Genomic DNA, 23,940 nt, shown 5'->3' with positions numbered 1-23,940 from the left:
ACAGCTTGTTCATCTTTTTTTTTAAATAAAGTAATAATATTCCATTATCTTCATATACTACAACATATCCAGCCATTCCCCAATTGATGGGTATCTACTCATTTTCCAATTCTTTGCTACTATAAAAAGAGCATATATATATTTGCACATATAAGTCCTTTTCCCTCCTTTATTATTTCCTTGGGATACAGACTAAGTATTGACACTGCTGATTCAAAGGGTATACACAGTTTTAGAACAATTTGGATATAGTTTCAAATTGTTTTTCACAATGGTTAGATCAACTTCACAACTCTACCATGAATTTGTGCCCCAGTTTTCTCAAATCCTCTCCAATATTTATTATTATCTTTTCATGTCATCAATTTAATCATCTGAAAACTAGTTGTTAATATCCTTTGAATATTTATCAATTGGGGAACAAATGTGTCAATCTTATAAGAATTGTGAAATAAGAATTATAATAATTTATAAGAATTTGTGAATTCTTACAAGTTTGACACAGCTCTTAATATATTTTAGAAATGAGACCTTTATCAGAAACACTTACTGTAAGTTTTCCCCCCGATTTTGTACTTCCTTTTTAATCTTGTTTCTGTTGGTTTGGTTGTGCAAAACTTTTTAAATTTAAGGCATTTTACCTTTCATAATGTTCTTTAATTCTTCTTTGGTTATAAATTCTTCCCTTCCCCAAAGATCTGATAGGTAAATTAACCTTGCTTTCCTAATTTGCTTCTAGTATTGTCCTTTTTGCCCAAATCATGTACCCCTTTTGCCTTTATTTTGATATGGGATGTGATATGTGGGTCTATGCTGAGTTTTTGACATTATTTTCCAGTATTCCCAGCAATTTTTGTGAAATAGTGAGTTCTTATCCCAGAAGTAAGAGATTTGGAATTTGGAGAATTTGGAGATTTATCAAATACTAGATTACTATGTCATTAATTATTATATTGTGTGCATATAATCTATTCCACTGAACTGCATGCTATTATTTAGCCAGTATCAATGGTTTTGATGACTGCTGCTTTATTAATATAGTTTTAGGTCTGGTTCTACTAAACCACGATCCTTTGTATTTATTTTTCATTAATTCTTTTGATATTCTTGACCTTTTGTTTTTTTCTAGATGAATTTTGATATTATTTTTTGGCAGTTTGATTGATACTCCTTGAGGAAGTAGACAATTTAGGCAGAATTGTCATTTTCATTATATTATCTTGGCCTACTCAAGTGCAATGGATATTTTTCCAATTGTTTAGATGTGACTTTATTTGTGTGAGAAGTATTTTGTAATTGTGTTCACATAATTCTTGGATTTCTCTTGGCAGGTAGGCTCCCAAGTATTTTATTTTATCTATGGTTATTTTAAATGTAATTTCTCTATCTTCCTTATGGTGTTTATATACAGAAATGCTGATGATTTGTGTGAGTTTATGTTATATCATGCAACTTTGCTATAACTATAAATTGTTTCCAGTAGTTTTTTGGATGATTTTCTACAATTCTTTAAGTATATCATCATATCATATGCAAAGAGAGATAGTTTCATTTCCTTATTGCCTATTCCAATTCCCTTAATTTTTTTCTTTTCCTATTACTAAAGCCAACATCTCTAGTATAATATTGTGTAATAGTGATGACAATGGGTGTTCTTGTTTCACCCCAATTTTATTAGGAATTCATCCAGCTTTCCTCCATTACAAATAATGCTCCATTACAAAATTAGATAGATAATGCTTATTATTTTAAGGAAAACTCCCTTTATATATCCTCTAGTATTTTTAATAGGAATGGGTGCTATATTTTCTCAAAGGCTTTTTCTGCATCCACTGAAAATATCATATATTTTCTATTGGTTTTGTTATTGAAATGGTCAATTATGGAAATAGTTTTCCTGATATTTTATCAGCCATGCATTTCTGGTTTAAATTCCACTTGGCCATAGCACATTACACTGGTGATAAATTGCTGTAATCTCTTTAATAATATTTCATTTAAAATTTTTGCATGGATATTCATTAGGGAGATTGGTCAGCAATTTTCTTTTTCTGTTTTGGCACTTCCTAGTTTAGGTATAAGTATATTTGTGTCAGAATTTGGCAGCATTCCTTCTTACCTATTTTTATAAATAGCTTACATATTGCTGGAATTAATTGTTCTTTAAATGTTTGATAGACTTCACTTGTGAATTCTTCTGGCCTTGGAGATTTAGCATCCAAATTCTTGGAGTTAAAAATTCTAAGTTAGGTGAATTATAGGAAGAAATAGGGATTTGAGTGAAGTGCCTTAAACTCCTCCTCTCAGAACTAGAATGAATAAAATAAATAAGAAAGAAATAAAAGAAGTGAATACAATATTAGAATAGTTAGATATGATAGACCTCTAAAGAAAATAAAGTGGGAATAGAAAGAAATATACCTTTTTCTCAGTAGTACCTGTCACCTACACACAAACAGACAATATATTTAGCATAAAAAAAAACCTTACAATCAAATGCAGAAAGGCAAACATATTAAATGCATCATTTTCAAATCATTATCCAATAAAAATTAAATATAATAAAGGATCATGGAATTGTAGACTAATTAGAAACTAAGTAATCTAATCCTAAAGTATAAGTGGGTCAAAAAAAATCATATAAGCAATAAATAATTTCAATTTCAATAAGAGAATGGCAGTTGTTGAGACCGCATACCAAAATTTATGAGATATATCCAAAAGCAGTTTTTAGGGGAAATTTTATATCTCTAAATGCTTATGTGAATAAAATAGAAAAGAGGAGATCAATGAATTCACCATGCAGCTAAAAAAAAAAAAACAAATTAAAAATTCCCAATTGTAATGCCAGATTAGAAATCCTGAAAATCAAGGGATAGATTAATAAGAAAACTATTAAACTAAAAAATGAAAGTAAGAGCTCGTTTTTGAAAAGAGATTGCAAAATTGGTTAATTTGATTAAAGAAAGAAGAAAATAAAGTTATCAGTATCAATGAACTCCTTAAGAAAAATCTCTAAAATCAGATGGATTTACAGATGAATTCTACCAAACATTTAAAAAAAATAATTCTGGTACTATATAAACTTTTTTTTATTATTGCTTTTTATATACAAGATATATGCATGGGTAATTTTTCAGCATTGACAATTGCAAGACCTTTTGTTCCAAATTTTCCCATCCTTCCTCTCACCCCTTCCCCCAGATAGCAGGTTGACCAATACATGTTAAATATGTTGAAGTACTATATAAACTTTTTGAAAAAAATAGAAGAATTCTTATCAAATTCTTTTGATGACACATATATGGCGCTGATACCTAAATCAGGAAGAACCAAAATACAGTAAGAAAATTATAAACCAATTTCCCTAAAAATATTGATGCAAAATTTTAAAATAAAATATTAGCAAAGAGATAACATCATTTTATTACTAGGAAAATACACTATAACCAGATGAAATTTATACCAGGAATTTAGTACTGATTCAATATGAGGACTCTAATAAGCATTATTTTCCATGGCAATAGCATAACTAAGAGTAAGCATGTTTCTCTCAATAGATGCAGAAAAAAAGGTTTTTCACAAAATATAGTGGTCATTCTTATTAAAAATACTAGAGGGCATAAGAATAAATGTAATTTTTCTTAAGTAGCATCTATCTAAAAGCATCAGCAAAAATTACATGTAATGGAGATAAGCTAGGAAATCAAGGAAGAGTTTACATGTCAGATCTTTGGAGAAGGGAGAATTTATATCCAAATAATATATAGAGAACATTATAAAATGCAAAATGGATAATTTTGATTTCATTAATTTACAATACTTTTGCAGAAACAAAACCAATGCAATCAAGATTAGAAAAAAGGAAGAAAACTGGGAAACAATTTTTACAGCCAGTATTTCAGATAAAGGAGGTCTCATCTTAAAAATATATGGAGGATTGAGTCAAATTTATCAGAATTCAAATCATTCCTAATTTGATAACTCATCAAAGAATATGAATAGGCAGTTTTTGGATGAAGAAATTAAAGCTATCCATAATCATATGATGCAAAGCTCTAAATCACTATTTATTAGAGACATACAAATTAAAACAACTTTGAAATACCACCTCAGACCTATCAAATTAGCTAACATGATAGAAAAAGGAAATGGTAAATGATAGATCTTTTTGTCATGGCAAATAATTGAAAGTTGAGAGTTTGTCTATAAATTGGGAAATAGCTACAGAAATTATAGTATATGAATGTAATGGAATGCAATTGTGCTTTAAGAAATGATGAGCAGGCAGATTTCAGAAAAACCTGGAAATATTTACATGAACTATTGGTGAGCAAAATGAACAGAACCAGAGCATGGTACACAATAACAGCAACACTCTGTGATATTCAACTACAGTAGACTTAGGCCTTCTGAGCAATCCAATGATCCAAGACAAGTCCGAAATAATTTTGATGGAAAATGCTATCCACATCCAGAAAAAGAACTATGGAATCTGAATGCAGAGTGAAACATAGTCTTTTCATGTTTTTTGTGTCTTTTAACTTTTGTTCTGTTTCTTTTTTACAAAAAACCTAGCTGATGTGAAAATCTGTTCACATGATTTGTATGTATAACCTATATCCAATTGCTTGCCATTATGGAAAGGGGGGGTGGGGTGGGAAGGACTGGGTGAGAAAAAAAAATAATCTCAAAATCTTTTAAAAATGAATGTTGAAAACTTATTTTACATGTACTTAAAAATAATATTTTTTTAAAATAAATTGTTCATTTTCTGTTTATTTCATTCTGAATTAGTTCACATAATTCTTCAAAGTTTATTTAAACACTCTCATCATTTGTCAAAGCACAATAGTATTCCATTATATTCTAATTTGTCAGCTATCCCCTCAGTTTACAATTCTTTGCCCTAACAATGAGAACTGCATTACATATTTTTTGTGCAGAGAACTGTTTTTTCAACTTTTCTTTAATCTCTTTTGAATATAAACCTAATGTGGCATTGCTGTGTCAAAAGGTATGCAAAGTTTATAAACTTTTCAAGCATAATTCAAAATAACTTTTCAGAATAGCTGTTTCACTTTGCAGCTCTACCAAGAATGCATAAATGTGCCCATTTTACTGAAATCTTTCAAACATTTATCATTTTTTTCTTTTTTTTTGTTATTTTTGCCAATTTGATATGTGTAAGGTAGAATCTTAGAATTTCTTTAATTTGTATATGTCAATTTTTAGAGATTTAGAGCTACTATACTACTAAAAATACTATAATAAATAATAGATTGAATTTTTTCTATTAAACATTACCTATTCATATTCTTTGGCCATAGATCAAACAGGGAAGTATTGAAACTCTTAGAAATTTGAATCAGTTCTTTATATTGGTAGGATATAAAAATTTTATCAGAAGAAAAATGTCATTGTAAAGTTGCCTGTTCCCCATTCCCATTAAGCCTTTTTGTTCTTGTTCTTGTTCTTGTTCTTGTTCTTGTTCTTCTTCTTCTTCTTCTTCTTCTTCTTGTTCTTCTTCTTCTTCTTCATTTTTTTTTATTGTATATGTAATTTTTTTAGATTTTACTTAATCAAAATTTTCCATTTTGTCTTCTTTTGTCATTTCTGTCCCTTACTTGGTACTGAACAATTTGCCTGTTCAAATGTATGAAATTTATTTTCTTCTTTGTTCCTTTACATTTAAATAAAAAAATGCATTTAGATTTCATCTTGGTCTGAAATGAGATATTTTATTTTTTAGAGCTTTTAATTTTCAGAACATGTACACAGATAACCTTCACCATTCATGCTTGCAAAACCTTGTGTTCTGATTTTTTTCTTCCTTCCTTTGTCCTACCCCATCCCTCAGACAGTAAGTAATCCAGTATATTTTAAACATACGCAATTCTTCTATACACATCTCCATAATTATCATGTTACACAAGAAAAATCAGATCAAAAAGGAAAAATTGAGAAAGAAAACAAAATGCAAGCAAACAACAACAAAAAATAAAAATACTATTTTATGATCCATCAGTCTCTACAATTCTCTTTCTACATGCAGATGACTCTTTTCATCAAAAGACCATTGGAACTAGCCTGAATCACGTTGCTATTGAAATGAGCCAAAATGTAATATTTTCTGGGCTGCTTTTTTTTATATTTCTAATAGTAAAATTGTGAGTTCTTACTGTACTATTTGGAGTCATTGGATTTACCTAATAATAGACTGATAAAATATTTTGCTTCTTTGTGTTATGTACCTAATCCCCAAATCAATAGTTTTAAATTTTAACTGGAATCAATTTTAATGGTTTTAATGGTTAGTGCTTTGTAATTTAATTTGAAATCTGGTTGTAATAAACCTCATTTCATTCCCCGTAACATGCACATATCCATGTGTCTGTTTATATATGTATGTATGTATGTATGTATGCACACAAACAGAGAGTAGACTTCAAAGCAATAGCAATAATTTCTCAGAATTTCATAAATGGAACAAAAAGCCTGGAAATAACAATAATGTTCATATTAGATCATTGTGCCATTTGTCTCAACAATGGATATAATTCCAGGAGTTTTTTTATGTTAAGGATCATGAGATCCCTCTGAATGTTGAATATTTAAATAAATTCAACAATTAAGTTTCCATATTGAGCCCAATATGGTATATATAATGGCTTAAAATAAATCCTGAGCTAGTGAAACCACATTACTGATACACGGAGCTTAAGGGTATAGTTATTTATGTTAGTACTATTTATAGCATGTAGAGAGCTCTTACCACCAGCATTTGAAGAACAACAGCAACAACAATTCAGATTTCAAAATATCAAAAAATAGCTTTTCAGAGGTGCCAGTTTCTGTTCATTCTTTAGTGACTTATCTGTTATTTTATAGGATACAGCAACACAGAGTTGAGTTTCTATAGAAAGAAGAGTCACTTTAAGAGAGTTTATCCTTAAAAATCAGGATATATCAAAGAACAATTAGCCCCAATGCTTTATAAACTATTTGAAAAAATAGGGAATGAAGGAGTCCTACCAAACTCCTTTTATGACACAGACATGGTACTGATACCTAAATCAGGTAGGTTGAAAACAGAGAAAGAAAATAATAGACCAATCTCCCTAATGAATATTGATGCTAAAATCTTAAATAAGATATTAGCAAAAAGACTACAGAAAATCATCCCCAGGATAATACATCATGATCAAGTAGGATTTATACCAGGAATGCAGGGCTGGTTCAATATTAGGAAAACTGTCAATATAATTGGCCATATTAATAATCAAATTAACAAAAACCATATGATCATCTCAATAGATGCAGAAAAAGCATTTGATAAAATCTAACATCCATTCCTATTAAAAACTCTTGAGAGTATAGGAATAAATGGACTTTTCCTTAAAATAATCAGTAGCATCTATTTAAAACCAGCAGTAAGCATTATATGTAACAGGGACAAACTGCAACCATTCCCAATAAGATCAGGAGTAAAACATGGTTGCCCACTATCACCGTTACTATTTAATATTGTATTAGAAATGCTAGCTTTGGCAATAAGAGTTGAGAAAGAGATTAAAGGAATAAGAATAGGCAATGAGGAAACCAAATTATCACTCTTTGCTGATGATATGATGGTATACTTAGAAAACCCCAGAGATTCTACCAAAAAGTTATTAGAAACAATCTACACCTTCAGCAAAGTTGCAGGATATAAAATAAACCCACATAAGTCATCAGCATTCTTACATATCACTAACAAAACCCAACAGTTAGAGATACAAAAAGAAATTCCATTTAAAGTAACTACTGATTGTATAAAATATTTAGGAATATATCTGCCAAGGAAAATCAGAAACTTTATGAGCAAAACTACAAAACACTTTCCACACAAATTAAGTCTGATCTAACCAACTGGAAAAATATTAAATGCTCTTGGATTGGGTGAGCAAATATAATAAAGATGACAATACTACCTAAATTAATCTACTTATTTAGTGCTATACCAATCAGACTCCCAAAAAACTACTTTGATGAATTAGAAAAAATAACAACAAAGTTCATATGGAAAAACAAAAGGTCAAGAATTTCAAGGGAATTAATGAAAAAAAATCAAATGAAGGTGGCCTAGCTGTACCAGATATAAAATTATATTATAAAGCAGCAGTTACTAAAACCATCTGGTATTGGCTAAGAAATAGACTAGTTGATCAATGGAATAAGTTAGGTTCAAAGGACAAAACAGCCAATAACTTTAATAATATAGTGTTTGACAAACCCAAAGACACCAGTTTCTGGGATAAGAATGCATTATTTGACAAAAATTTCTGGGAAAATTGGAAATCAGTATGGCAGAAACTAGGCATTGACCCACACTTAACACCGTACACCAAGATAAGGTCAAAATGGGTTCATGACCTAGGCATAAAGAATGAGATTATAAATAAATTGGAAGAGCATAGGATAGTTTACCTGTCAGACCTGTGGAAGAGGGAGGAATTTATGACCAAAGAAGAACTAGAGATCACTATTGACCACAACATAGAAAATTTTGATTATATAAAATTGAAAAGTTTTTGTACAAACAAAACAAATGCAAACAAGATTAGAAGGGAAACAATAAACTGGGAAAACATTTTTACAATCAAAGGTTCTGATAAAGGCCTCATTTCCAAAATATATAGAGATCTGACCCTAATCTATAAGAAATCAAACCATTCTCCAATTGATAAATGGTCAAAGTATATGAACAGACAATTCTCAGACGAAGAAATTGAAACTATTTATAGACATATGAAAATATGCTCCAAAACATTATTAATCAGAGAAATGCAAATTAAGACAACTCTTAGATACCACTACACACCTGTCAGATTGGCTAGAATGACAGGGAAAGATAATGGGGAATGTTGGAGGGGATGTGGGAAAACAGGGACACTGATACATTGTTGGTGGAATTGTGAACACATCCAGCCATTCTGGAGAGCAATTTGGAACTATGCTCGAAAAGTTATCAAGCTGTGCATACCCTTTGATCCAGCAGTGTTTCTACTGGGCTTATACCCCAAAGAGATACTAAAGAAAGGAAAGGGACCTGTATGTGCCAAAATGTTTGTGGCAGCCCTGTTTGTAGTGGCTAGAAGCTGGAAAATGAAAGGATGTCCATCAATTGGAGAATGGTTGAGTAAATTGTGGTATATGAACATTATGGAATATTATTGTTCTGTAAGGAACGACCAGCAGGATGAATACAGAGAGGACTGGCAAGACTTACATGAACTGATGCTGAGTGAAATGAGCAGAACCAGGAGATCATTATATACCTCAACAATGATACTGTTTGAGGATGTGTTCTGATGGAAGTGGACCTCTTTGATAAAGAGAGCCTTAATTGATCAAAGATGGACAGAAGCAGCTACACCCAGAGAAAGAACACTGGAAATGAATATAAACTGCTTGCATTTATGTTTTTCCTCCCGGGTTATTTATACCTTCTGAATTCAATTCTCCCTGTGCAACAAGAAAACTGTTTGGTTCTGCACACATATATTGTATCCAGGATATACTGCAACCCATTCAACATGTAAAGGACTCTTGCCATCTGGGGGGAAGGGGTGGAGGGAGGGAGGGGAAAAATCGGAACAGAAATGAATGCAAGGGATAATGCTGTAAAAAATTACCCTGGCATGCGTTCTATCAATAAAAAATTATTTAAAAAAATCAGGATATAGCTTAGTTGACACAGAATGTAGAGTTAGTTAAATTTTTGATTCTAGCACTTGTACTAGGTAACTAAAGGAGTTATAAGAAAACATTTTTAAACTTTGAAGTGTACTAGGAACATATTATTATTTTCATCATCTGCCATTAAATTATTTTGATTATTCACATAAAAGGAAACTCAGGAAGTTTTATTTTATCAACTGGACTTGTGGCAAAAACATGATCATATTTACACTGAAACCAATCTCAAAATGGGATTATGCACTCAAAGAAATCTATAAAATCATCAATTCAGAAGTTTCCTCGAGTGATACAGATTTTTAATTCATTTCTGTAGGATCATTCTATATAGTTCTAGTTCATATCCTCTCCTGTTTCCCACTTAGGGATCAACAATGTACTGAAGATAGATTAACTTTTTCCTGTCATTCAGAAGGAAATACATTTGTCAATTATTTGGATGTCCACCCATTATTCCTTGTTACCAATATATGAGTGGTCCATTGCTTCTTCCTAAAATCATTTCCCTTAAAAAGCATTTCCCTCTATTTCTTCTACAAATTTCCTCACTGATTACATGTTTTAATCTGCTTGAATTCATCTCAAACCTCGTTACTGCCCTTTTATGAATTACATATTATTAATTCCTCGAATAATATTGTATTTTAAATCACTTTACCACATAACAACTATAGGTGGAATGTCAGTGTCAAAATACATAGCCTTTCTTTCCATGGGAAAAGTAAAAAAATCCTATAGACTATCAAGATTTTTCTGCATAAAATACTTTATGTCTCACATAGGATATTTTACCTCTCAAACCTGTGGAAGAGAGAGGAATTTGTGACCAAAAAAGAACTAGAGATCATTATTGATCACAAAATAGATAATTCTGATTATATTTAGTTAAAAAGTTTTTGTACAACCAAAACTAATGCAGACAAGATTATAAGGGAAGCAATAAACCAGGAAAACATTTTTTACATTCAGAAGTTCTGATAAAGGCCTCATTCCCAAAATATATAGAGAATTGACTTGATAAATGGTCAAAGGATATTAACAGACAATTTTCAAATGAAGAAATTGAAACTATTTCTCATCCTATGTAAAGGTGCTCTAAGTCACTACTGATCAGAGAAAGATCACTACTGATCAGCAAATTAAGACAACTCTGAGATACCATTACACATCTGTCAGATTGGCTAAGATAACAGGAAAAGATAATAACTAATGTTGGAGGGACTGTGGGAATCAGCTATCAAACTCTAACAATTCTTTTTCTGGTGGTGGATAAGCAGATTCTGCATAAGTCCTTTAAAATTTTCCTGGAACATTGCATTGCTAAAAATAGATGTCATTCAAAATTGATCCTCATATAATATTGATGTTACCATCTACAATGTTCTCCTAGTTCTGCCCTTTTAACTTTGTTTCAGTTTATTTATGTCTTTTCAGTTGTTTTTTTTTTTTTGAGAGCATCCTGTTCTTCATTTCTTCAATATTATTTCATCATAATCATATATCACAATTTGTTTAGCTTTTCCCCAATTGAGCAGTAATACGTGAATTTCCAATTCTTTACCACTACTAAGAGAGCTGTTATAAATATTTGCATACTATAGGCCCTTTTCAGTTTTTTAACTCTTTCTGATATACACCTAAAATTCTGGGTCAAAGGGTATAGTATAGTTTTATAATCCTTTAGTCATAGTTCCAAATTATTCTCCAGAATGTTTGGAGTTCACAACTCCACCAACAGTGTTTTACGGTACAAATTTTTCTACATCCTCTGCAATATTTGGTATTTGTCTTTCTTGTCATATTAACCAATCTCATAGATATAGGGTGATACTACAGTTATTTTAATTTGTATTAATTTTGTAATTTGTATTTTAAGTGATTTTTTTATTACTACTTAGTTTTTATTATTTTATCTCAAAACTTCTTTTCATATTCTTTGTCCATTTATAAATTGGGGAATGGCTCTTGTTATAAATTTGATTCTATTCTCTATATATTTGAGAAATGGGGCCTTTACCTGAGAAATGCTGTAAACATTTTTTCAGCTATGATTACTGTGTATTTTTCCCTCCATCATATTTCCCCTGTTTATTTTACTCTGTCTCTGTCTCTCTCTCTCTGTCTCTGTCTGTCTGTCTGTCTCTCTCTCTCTCTCTTTGCTTTCATCCTTTCTATACTCCAAAGTATTTTGTTTCTGACTATTACCTCCCCTAGTCCACCTTTCTTTCTATTAGCCCCTACCCTTCTCTAATCTCCTTTTTCCTCTTTCTTGTAAGGTAAGAAATCTATCTTACACAGTTCTGTATTTTATTTTCTCTTTGAGCCAGTACCAATGAGAATAAGGTTTAAGTAATCCTAACCACATCCTCACTTTCCCTCAACTATAAAATCTTTGGCACTTTTTGTAAGTGAGATAATTTACCTCATTATACTTTTTTTCTCCAGTCCGAAAACATTCCTCTTTTTCACTTCTTAATTTTATACCTTTAAATACGATGCCATCATATTCATCTTACATCTGTGTTCTCTGCCAACATAAAAGCATTTCTTATCTTATCTCAATCACTGAATCATCTTTGACTCAATGAAACCAAAACCTGGGAAAGATCTTAACTTAAAAAGGTGAAGGTCTCTCTCTATATATTCTCCAGTAATTCTGATCTATATCTTGTCACTGGATAAAGATGGCTTTGTAGGAGAGTAAGGCTAATGACTTAACAGAACTCTTCCTCAATAAATACAATTCATTGCAAGTCATGGTACTATCTTCCCAATGTCATAATCCTTTTTGAAAATGGACAAACAATAATAGCTCCTTCTATCTGCCCCAATAATGAGAAAGTTCTCCAAGAGCTAGATGTATCATCCTCCCCAGTAAGAATGTGGTGTTTAACCTTTCTGAGTCCCTTATGATTTATCTTTCTTGGTTAACTTTTTATGTTGTTTTTTTTTTTTGCTTATATTTGAAAACAACTTTTTCTGTTCAGTTCTAGTCTTTTGGAGTGCTTACAAGTAATCTATTTTATTGAATTCCCCTCTTTTCCCTTGAAGGATGATATTTCACTAGATAGGTGATTCTTTGTCATCATCCTAGCTTCTTGGTCCTCTGGAATATCATATTATACACTTTTTATTACTTTAAGGTGGAAGCAGCTAAATCTTATATTATCTTGCCTGTGGCTTCATAATATTTGAATTCTTTCTTTTTGGATGCTTTTAATATTTTCTCCTTGGCTCAAAAGCTCTGGAATTTGGGTATAATATTCCTGGATGTTTTCATTTTGAGATCTCTTTCACAATATAATCAATAGATTCTTTCAATTTCTATTTTACTCACTGGTTCTAGAATATTGGGATGATTTGCCTTCTTGATTTCTTGAAAGATGGTATCTAGGCTCTATTAAAAAAAACAATTTTCATAAAGTGCATTAATACTTTTTATAATAACTTTTTATTGACAGAAGTACATTAATACTTAAATTAACTTCCTCTCTTCTTTACAGATCAGTTTATTTAAGATATTTCACATTTTCTTATTTTGATTTTATTGTTTATTGTTGTCTTATGGAATCATTAGCTTTTACTTGCCTAATTCTAATTTTTAAGAAATTATTTTCTTCAGTGAATTTTTGTACCTTTAATTTTTCTATTTGGCTAATTCTGCTTTTTAAATCATTTTTCTCTTTGGTGAATTTTTGTGCTTATTTTACCAGTTGGCCTATTCTGTTTTTAAGATTTATTTTTCCCTCAAGCCATTCTCCAATTGATAAATGGGCAAAGGATATGATCAGACAATTTTCAGATGATGAAATTGAAACTATTTCTATCCCATGAAAATGTGTTCCAAATCATTAATGATTAGAGAAATGCAAATTAAGACAACTCTGAGATATCACTACATACCTCTCAGATTGGCTAAAATGACAGGAAAAAAAATGATGAATGTTGGAGGGGATGTAGGGAAACTGGGACACTGATGTATTGTTGGTGGAGTTGTGAACAGATCCAATCATTCTGGAGAGTAATTTGGAGCTATGCTCAAAATCTTGTCAAACTGTGCATATCCTTTGGTCCAGCAGTTTTATTATTGAGCTTATATCCTGTTGGAATCCTTACTAACTGCTAACTAATTAGAGTTGATCTAATCTTACAAGAAGATGTTTTGGGCAGAACCTGAAACAAGGTACTAAGTAGAACTACCCATAATCCCTCTCTCTGGAAGGAGCATAAATAGGCCAATGGGCCAGTCGGAGAGTTCTTGAGAGGAAGACGCTACAAGTCGAGATTTCACCGGAATGACATGAAGACTGGAGCTGGCTGGAGGCTGAAGAAAGCAGAGGCAGAGGCTGAAGGACCAGACCTTTGGATTTGGTGACATTCGGAGAGAGCTCTTGGAACCAAGCAGAGAGATAGGCCTCTAAGCTAACCGGGCTATATTGGAGATAATAAAAGATCTGAACTTTTATCACCTGGCTGCGTTTTGAAAAGAAAAAGATCACAACATTTTGGCGCCCAACGTGGGGCAGACAGACCCCCTCAGTGGATTTCAGTGGAAAAGCTACGATCCTGATTCAAGTGGAAAAGCCTCTGATCCTGATCCAGTGGAAAAGACTCTTCAACCCAGAAATTAGAGTGAGTACAACAAAGAAATTTTGTTAAAAGAGTTAAAGTAGAATTTCAGCTAAGATGGGACAGATATTTAGAAAACAGCCTGTTTCTGTTCAAGGAAAATGTTTAGAGAGCATTGTCAAAATTATGGAAAGCCAAGGTTTAATTATAAGTTTACAGCAAATCACTGAACTTTTACAAACTGTAAAGGACATATGTCCTTGTTTCTCTCTTGATAAGGAATTAGATCTAAGTGAATGGAAATTGGTTGGAGAGGATCTTTGTCAATTCTATGATAAAAATGGGCCTAACTCAATAATTAATACATATAATGTAATACAATTGGCTATAAGAAGTTATTTAAGTGATAGAATGATGAAAAGGAAAATACAGGAGGAAGAAGTGCCAACTTTACTAGGTGAAAAGGAGGACGAATCAGATGAGAATGGAGTTAATTACAATTCTGAGTATGATACTTCACAGCAGGAGGAATTAGGTGATTCCACATCTCATGACCCTCCCCCTGCAATTAACCCTTCATGGGTGGAACAAGGGGGAGGGAGAGAGACAGAAACACAGTCAGCTTCTCCTGTAAAGCAGAATTTGACAAGATTAGAAAAAGCATTAATTAAAGCAAAAAATGAAGGAGAAGATATATCTGATTTTATAAATGCATATCCTGTGATTGAAAGGCTCAACTCCTCAGGTCAAAAAGAGAGAAAATACACTCCTTTTAATTTGGGAAAAATTAAAGATTTGAAAAAGGGTTGCACTCTTTATGGGGCTACATCATCTTATGTGAAGATGTTACTAGATAATTTGTCTTATGAAATCCTAACACCGAATGACTGGAAATCCATAGTGAAAACTTGTCTAGAACCGGGACAAAATTTATTGTGGCTTTCGGAGTTTCATGAATTATGTAGGATTCAAGCCCAACGCAATAGGCAAACAGGAGCTATTGTACAAGTTGCTTTTGACCAACTAGCTGGTGAAGGTCAGTATGCAAAGAGTTCAGAACAGATTTATTATCACATAACAGTGTATGAGCAAATTTCTAAGGCTGCAATAAAAGCTTGGAATTCTCTCCCTGGACAGAAAGATGGAAATAATCTTTTCACAAAAATAGAGCAAGGTCCCAATGAACCTTTTGCAGATTTTGTGGGACGTTTACAAACAGCTGTAATAAGAACCATTGGAGACAATGCAGCAACAGAAATAATGACTAGACATTTGGCTAAGGAAAATGCCAATGAGGTTTGCAAAAGAATTATATGGGGGCTAGACAAAGATGCTCCTTTAGAGGAAATCATAAGACGCTGTGCCACAGTGGGCACAAATGCTTATTATGCCCAGACTATGATGAACATGGAAAGACAAGGTCCTTCTTGGCAGAGGAATTCTAGAGAAACTCGTCGATGTTTTCATTGCGGAAAAGTTGGACATTTGAGAGCTCAATGTAGAAATGGAGACAGAGTGAGAAGACAGGGTGAGAGAAAACTCAAAACCCCATGTCCAAAATGTAACCGAGGCTTTCATTGGGCCTCTAAATGTATATTGACCCAGAAGAATGAGAGGCAGGGCCCAGCTCCAAAGTATCAATCAAAGGACAGGTGGGGCATGATAGCAGCTGAGGTTACACCCAGAGAGACTTTAGAAATTCAGGATTCTGATGTCATCAACCAACAGAAAAGCAATCAGGATTACAGTTGGGAAGAATACAGGCCTTTTAAGACAACAAGACAATATCCAATGCAAACGACTCCAATGTAATTACCAGATGATGAGGAGAAATCCCAAATTTGGTAAATAGAAGGGAATTAGATTAACTGCTTGGGGAAGAGGATCTGCTTATATTTCCACAGATGGAGAAAGAATCAGATGGCTGACTATGAAACTGTTAAAAAGACTTTTAAAAGCTTCAGGAATCATTGGATTTCCTAACACAAGATGAAACTGTTTTACTTCTTGAAAAACCAGCAAGAATCATTTGAGATGAAAAATTGTTGATGAGACTTTTGCAGTACTTCAGGGCTTACAGGAACTATTGGATTCCTGGCACATGAACTAATGGACAATGGAATCCTATTGGACTGTTTCTAGGACTTATGGACATGTGTAAATTTTTAGGTTGATTCATGTTGTTACATTACTACTAGCCTGTGTTATATTGCTATGTACTTATGTAAATTATGTATAATGCCTCCCATATTGATGGATTTATGTATACCATGTATATCTGTTACAAAGTTCTGACCCATATTGATGGATTTATGTGTACCCCCTCAGAAACCCCCAATGTTTTAAAACAAAAGAAAGGGGGAGATGTTGGAATCCTTACTAACTGCTAACTAATTAGAGTTGATCTAATCTTACAAGAAGATGTTTTGGGCAGAACCTGAAACAAGGTACTAAGTAGAACTACCCATAATCCCTCTCTCTGGAAGGAGCATAAATAGGCCAATGGGCCAGTCGGAGAGTTCTTGAGAGGAAGACGCTACAAGTCGAGATTTCACCGGAATGACATGAAGACTGGAGCTGGCTGGAGGCTGAAGAAAGCAGAGGCAGAGGCTGAAGGACCAGACCTTTGGATTTGGTGACATTCGGAGAGAGCTCTTGGAACCAAGCAGAGAGATAGGCCTCTAAGCTAACCGGGCTATATTGGAGATAATAAAAGATCTGAACTTTTATCACCTGGCTGCGTTTTGAAAAGAAAAAGATCACAACAATATCCCAAATAGATATTAAAGAAGGGAAGGGGGACCTGTATGTGCAAAGATGTTTGTGGCAGCCCTTTTTGTATTGGTTAGAAACTGGAAATTGAATGGATGCCCATTAGCTGGAGAATGGCTGAGTAAATTGTGGTATCTGAATGTTATAGAATATTATTGTTCTGTAAAAAATGACCAGCAGAATGAATAAAGAGAGGCTTGGAGATACTTACATGAACTGATGCTAAGTGAGATGAGCAGAATCAGGAGATCATTATATACTTCAACAACAATACTATACTATACTATACTATACTATAGCTGGGAAATGAGTGTGGACTACAACATAGCATTTACTCTCTTTCTGTTATTGTTTGCTTGCATTTTTGTTTTTCTTCCCAAGTTATTTTTACCTTTTTTTCTAAATCTGATTTTTCTTTTGTAGCAAGAAAACTATATAAATATGTGTATATATATATATATTATATATATATATATTATATATATATATATATATATATACTTTATTTAACATAAAGTATATTTAATATATATGGGACTACCTGCCATCTAGGGGAGGGGGTGGAGGGAAGGAGGGGAAAATTTGGAACAGAAGTTTTTGTAAGAATCAATGTTGAAAAATTACCCATGCATATGTTTTATCAATAAAAAAGTTATAGTAATAATGATTTTAAAAGAAAATATATAAAAAGAAAAGAAAGAAAATAAACATATTTTAAAATATTTTTGCACATTTTAACCCCGTTTTTATGATTTTCTTAAATCATTCTCAATTCTTTTTTCAATTTTTTTATCTATCTCTCTTATTTGATTTTGAAAATCCTTTTTTGAGCTCTTTCAGTAATTCTTTTTGTGCCTGAAACCAATTCACTTTTTTTTTTTCTTTGACGTTTTGGATATAGCAGTTTTGACTTTGTTGTCTTGTTCTGAATTTGTGCGTTGATCTTCCTTTTCACTATAGCAACTTCCTATAGTCAGGTGCTTTTTCTTTTTTATTCATTTTTTCTCCTATTTATTTCTTAACTTTTAACTTGGTTTTAAAGTTGGACTTTATTTCTGAATCACTGTCCCAAGATTCAAGATTTTTGTCCAGCTATTCTCAGAGCAAGTTCTTAGGGTCTGTAAGTTTTCCTTTTTTCCTAGGTAGTATGATCTTTGGAGAGTTGTAGTCTCTGCTCTCTTGACCTGTGCTCTTGTCTGTGAGTAATCATTTTTTTTTTTCTGCCCTGGAATTGTAATCAGGTTTTGTTGCTTTATTGCTGCTTGTTCTTCTTGTGATTCTGATCCACACATGGACATTACAAGAGTCTGTTAACTACTGCCAACAAAGGGACTCTTCTAATCTCCTTCTGGGCATTTGTCTGACCTCTTTACTGTCTATGGCTTGAGGATTCTGGAATTTATAGCTGCTGATTCAGTCATCCTTATAGCCTGCTGCTGGTTTCCCGAGGCTAGTTGGTGCTATACTGGGCTCAACCCTCAACTTGGAAAAATAGACTTTTCCTTATGACTTTATAAAGTTATTTTGGGCTAGAAAATTGGTTTACTCCATCCTTCTAAGTTTTGCTTTTCCAGAATTTGTTTTGCAGCATTATTTTAAAGTGATTTGGAAGGGAATTTGAAAGGATTCAGGCAAGTCCCTGCCTTTTCTCCACCATGTTGTTTTTACTTCCAAAGAGATTTTCCTAATTTGCAAGTCTCACCATGTTGCTTCCCAACTGTAAAATCTTCAAATGTTTCTTGTTGCTTCTTTAATTTAGCCCTCAATCTATCTTTTCAGATTTGTTAGAAATTGTCCCTTTTCAGGCCTATAATATCCCTATGCTATTTTACTATTCTTTATACATTATGGTACATTGCCCATCTCCATGTCTTTGTATTGACTATCCCCCATATTTTATAGGACATTCTCCTTCCTTCTATCTTTTAAAATTGTTGATTTCCTCTGATAGCACTGTCCTCTAAATCAAAGTGTATTACTCTGTACATAGGGACCCCATATAATTGTATTTTGGGGGATAACAAAATTATGACTTATTATCTATAATGCTTGATTCCTATATTTATTTTCTGTAAACATCTATGATCACATAAAAATTTCTCAGTTAAAATGGGTGAAAAAAGTTTAAGAATCCCTCATCTAAATGAATGCTTTTCTGGCCTCCACAACTATTAATGTACCTCTAACTATCTAATATTTATTTTACTAATACCTATGTATGTACCTGTTTTCTTCCTGGGCTAGAAAATAAGTTCCTTAAGCTTTCATTTTCATCTTTTAATCCTCAGCATCTAACTAAGCATCTGTCACATATGAGGGTTCCAATAAATGCCTATTGATTGACGTATGATTCTTTCAAATATAATAGTTATCCTTTTGCTTTGATTTTGTTATTTATGAGACCAGTATTTTTTAATGTGGTATCACTGGACTCTGTCTTTGAGGTCATTCATTGTCTTTAGTTTCTAGACCCTGCAGTAACAGTTTAATTATGCTATCTTTTATTTTTGTTTTGTGTTTTTGCTCTATATTTTTGAGTTTTATTTCTGTCAATAACCTTTTCACAATATATATCACTATCTCTCGCTTTGCTTTTTTCTCCCCCCTAATCATCCCCAAAATGATTTTCTAAATATCCCCCAACTCAATGAATTTCAATGATATCCTGTTACTTGGTTATAAGGTTAAACCATTGAGATTTTTTATTTTTCTTTTAAATGTTTTATTCTGTTCTCCTTTAAGAGCTCTGTTTTTTTTTTCTTTTTATAAAAAAATCGCATAGCCACAGAATTTTAAAATTGCACAAGACTTCAGGGGACATTCTATTCCAAATCATGGATAAAAGGGATTCTTGCTATTACATACTTACTCTGGCCTTTAAATATTTTATATATTAATTTAAAAAAAATAATGTTTCTCAGATATTCTAGAAGTTTTTTTAGTCATGTTCATGTCATTTCTGGTGATTTAATTGTTGTGTTAACAGTATTATGTCTTTTGTTTGGAGGTTTCTTCTTTATCTTTTATCATATAATATTACTTATTAGAATTTTTCATTATTCTTTTCTTCAGTCTTTCTGATAGTTTTTCAGTAAAGTTTTCTTTGTAAGGATTTCTTTTATTTCCCCTCATTTTTCCTGGAATCTTATAGGACAAATGATTTTTACCTTTCTTTGTATCTCCAGTGTTTAATACATTGCCTGACACATAGTAAGCACTGAAAAAAAAATTTGGTGACTGACTAATAATTGGTAAATTCCACATATCAATCCCTAAAGATGACATTCTTTTTTCTATGCACTATTTTCTACCCTGTATCATTGATGTAACATGCTTGCAAATTATATATTTTAAAGAAAAAAAAAAAAGGAAGGATACTGCAAATATGATCTTTGTTGTTCAGTTACTTTTCAGCAATGTTCAACTATTCATGTAGTGTTCATTGTTTTTTATTTGTGTTGTTCAGTAATTTTTAGTTATATCTGACTCTTCATGAGACAATTTGTTTTTTTGTTTGTTGTTATTGTTATGGCAAAAGTATTGGAGTGTTTTGCTAGTTCCTTCTCCAGCTCATTGTACAGATGAGTAAACTGAGGCAAATAGTGCTGACTTGCTCAAGTCATACAGTTAGTAAGTATAGAGTAATGGAGTGAATTCTGATGTTTCTGACTCCAAACTAGGTGCCATATCTACTGTGCTACCTAGCTATCTTATACCATCCACAATCTTCCTATTTTTCAATCTAGAATGAAGATAAGCTTTTGAAGAGTCTTCCCTTACTTGAGCTCTTAATTCGACTCTTTAGCCACCATAATACTTGGCTTTTTAAAATGGAAAATCTACAAAAACAGGAAACTTGCTTCCTTTGACCCATTTCCCAATTTCTTACAGATTCCTCTATAGAAAGGCACAAAATAAACATGAATGTCTTATTATCCAAGTAAAGTTGTTATGCCATACTGTCACAAAATATTCTCTCTGGGTTTTGTACCCTTTGGTTTGTTTTTGATGCTATCTAAATAGATAGATAGTCAGATAAGTTTTGCCACAATTATTGAAGAAAATCACACATTTAGAGGGGGCCTGACAGAGTACCAGGTCAGTGTCTTTCATTTTTTAAATGTACCTCATTTTATACGTGAGGTAGATGCCCAGAGAAGTTAAGGGATGTGTTCATGGAACACAGAATAGTGATTAATGGAAATGAGAATCAAACCAAGGTCTTCAAATTTCAAATTCAATATTCTTTCTAATATCTCATAGTTTCTCTCACATTGAAGACTTAATTTTTTCTTGCCCGTTGCTATTCTTTTGACAGAGTCATAGTTAGGAATATTAGAATTCAGCTTATATAACACTAAGTGCTCCCTAGGCAATTTGTGAGAAGTGTCTGTCAGTTAGTAGGGAGGGAAAGATAGCTATCTTTAGCCACTAAGCCAGAGATCAGTATGGGATGCTGCATATTATTTTTACATATACTTGGCCTCCCATTAGAATGTAAGCTACTTGTAAGTAGGGATAGTTTAATTCTTTGTTTTTATTATCCTGAATGTACATTTTCTCAGGATTCTGTATTGTTTGCTTTTATAGCATTGAGAAATAATAAATATCTTGGTTGTTTAACTGGTCATTTAGATCTTTAGCAAAACTGAAACTGAATAAAAAAGATTGCAATGTGATTTGCTGATGGATATTTAATAATCCTTGTAATGAAGGATTTTTGTTGTATGTCACCAACTGTAGTCTTATTTTTAATAATAAGGCATAGTTCCCCATGCAGTAACATGTGGTTCCAATATTTAAGAAGTTGAAGTAATTTTCCCATATGTTTATTATAATCAGATAACTACACATGACCAAATCCTTTCTGCCCTTTCACAAGCACATGTAACATTCTGTGATGTTGAGGGAAACTGAACCCACAAAGTGACCCACGGCTCTTAACTACAGCTTTTGTCATGTCTACAGGCTGAGCCAACTTACTCACCTTGGTCCAAAGATGTTCACAGGGGATTGTTAGTGTATTTTACAGACAACATTACCGTGTTCATAATTTTTACATTTGAGCTTTTCTGAAATATCATTCTTTAAGAGATTGTTAGATAAACCTGGGAACAAAAAAGCAAAATAATGTGAGATAGAGAATGGAGAATGGAGGAAGAGTATACTAAAAATCTGACATGTCAGGGGGAGAGAGAGAGAGAGAGAGAGAGAGAGAGAGAGAGAGAGAGAGGTTTTTTTCCTTGATTTGTGATTTCCAATGCTTAGAATTTCCTATATGTATTTCCTGTATCACTGATTCATCAAAGATCACATAGTAATTTGTGTCAAGAATAATTCTTAAATTCGTGTATTTGTTTCTCTGAATCTGACCCTTTATCCATTACATTTTTCAGTATCTCATTCCAGGGCATTTAATAATAACAAAATTGATAAACATAGTATTTTAAATGAATAACTATTGAATTTCAGCAATGAAAAACATAGGGAAGCTAGGTAGTCAGTGGAAATAGCCCCAGGCCTGAAGTCAGGAAGACTGTTTTCACGAGTTCAAATCCAGGCTCAGACATTTACTGGCTGTGTCACCTGGCATGGCACTTAATCTTTTTGCTTCAATTTTTTCATCTATAAAATGAGCTGGAGAAGAAAATGGCAAATTACTCCAATATCTTTGCCAAGAAAAATTCCAAATGGGTTCATGAAGAGTCAAACACGACTGAAAAATACTGAACAACAACAAATAGAAAGCAATGAATACTACAAACCTCACTACATTTCTATCAGGGATAGGAATATTGTCTTCATGAAACCATGGACGGGAAAATAAATTGTGGGTAACTAAAATGCAGAGGAATTTTCAAATTGATCCCAGAACTCTACAAATGTGCTAAATACTTTAGGATCTTTGAGACATTTTTGATCCTTATTAATAATAAAAGCTATACAACAAGTGGGCATTTCAAGGAGGGAACCTAAAAATTATGGGGTTGGTTTCTACAAAATTTGATGGGCATGTTTAAAAAAATAAGTTTTATAATTTGATGATTTTTAAGGAGAAAGGAATGATATATAACATAAGCCACATGCAGATCCCATATAATCAACATATTTATACATAACTATAACTTGGATTATTCCAGGAGGAAATTTATGCTGGAATGGATAACTAAGATTTGGGATAATTAATGTTGTTGTGGATAGGTGAGACATTTTGAGAAATAAGAGAGGGGAAAGACAGATTTGTTATAAAAACAATGATTTCATGATCCATAATTGAGAGTTGGTACATATTTATATATTTATACATAGTAAATTTTCTAAAAGACCCATGTAATTTCTATTTGATTCTATTCATATTTCAGATATAATAGAGTAACACAAATGCAATTTTCAAAGATCTCATAACTTCTGGAAATGTTATAATTTATTATTCTTTGAACCTGATTTTGAAATTCATAGAAAGGTTTTATTGTTGTTTAGTCATTTTTCAATCATGTCTCTCTCTCCATGAATCCATTTAGGATTTTCTTAGCCAAGATGCTGGAATAGTTGGTCCTTTTCTTCTCTAGCTCATTTCACAGGTGAGGAAAAATAATCAAATAGCCTTAAGTGATTTGTCCAGCATCATACAGGAGGTAAATGTATGAGACTTGGTTTGAATTCAGGTCTTCCTGACTCCAGGCCTGGCACTTTATCCACCATATCATCTAGCTGCCTTTTGTTACCCAGTACCAATTCCTTCTTTACAACTTGTCCTCTTTTAGATTCCATGAAAAATTAAGTCATAATGAAAAATGACAAATATATATATGTATATATATATATGTATATGTATATATATATGTGTTGATCAAATTC

This window comes from Antechinus flavipes, chromosome 1, assembly GCF_016432865.1.
Source record: "Antechinus flavipes isolate AdamAnt ecotype Samford, QLD, Australia chromosome 1, AdamAnt_v2, whole genome shotgun sequence".
Taxonomy (NCBI): domain Eukaryota; kingdom Metazoa; phylum Chordata; class Mammalia; order Dasyuromorphia; family Dasyuridae; genus Antechinus; species Antechinus flavipes.
This window is presented reverse-complemented; position numbering follows the sequence as displayed.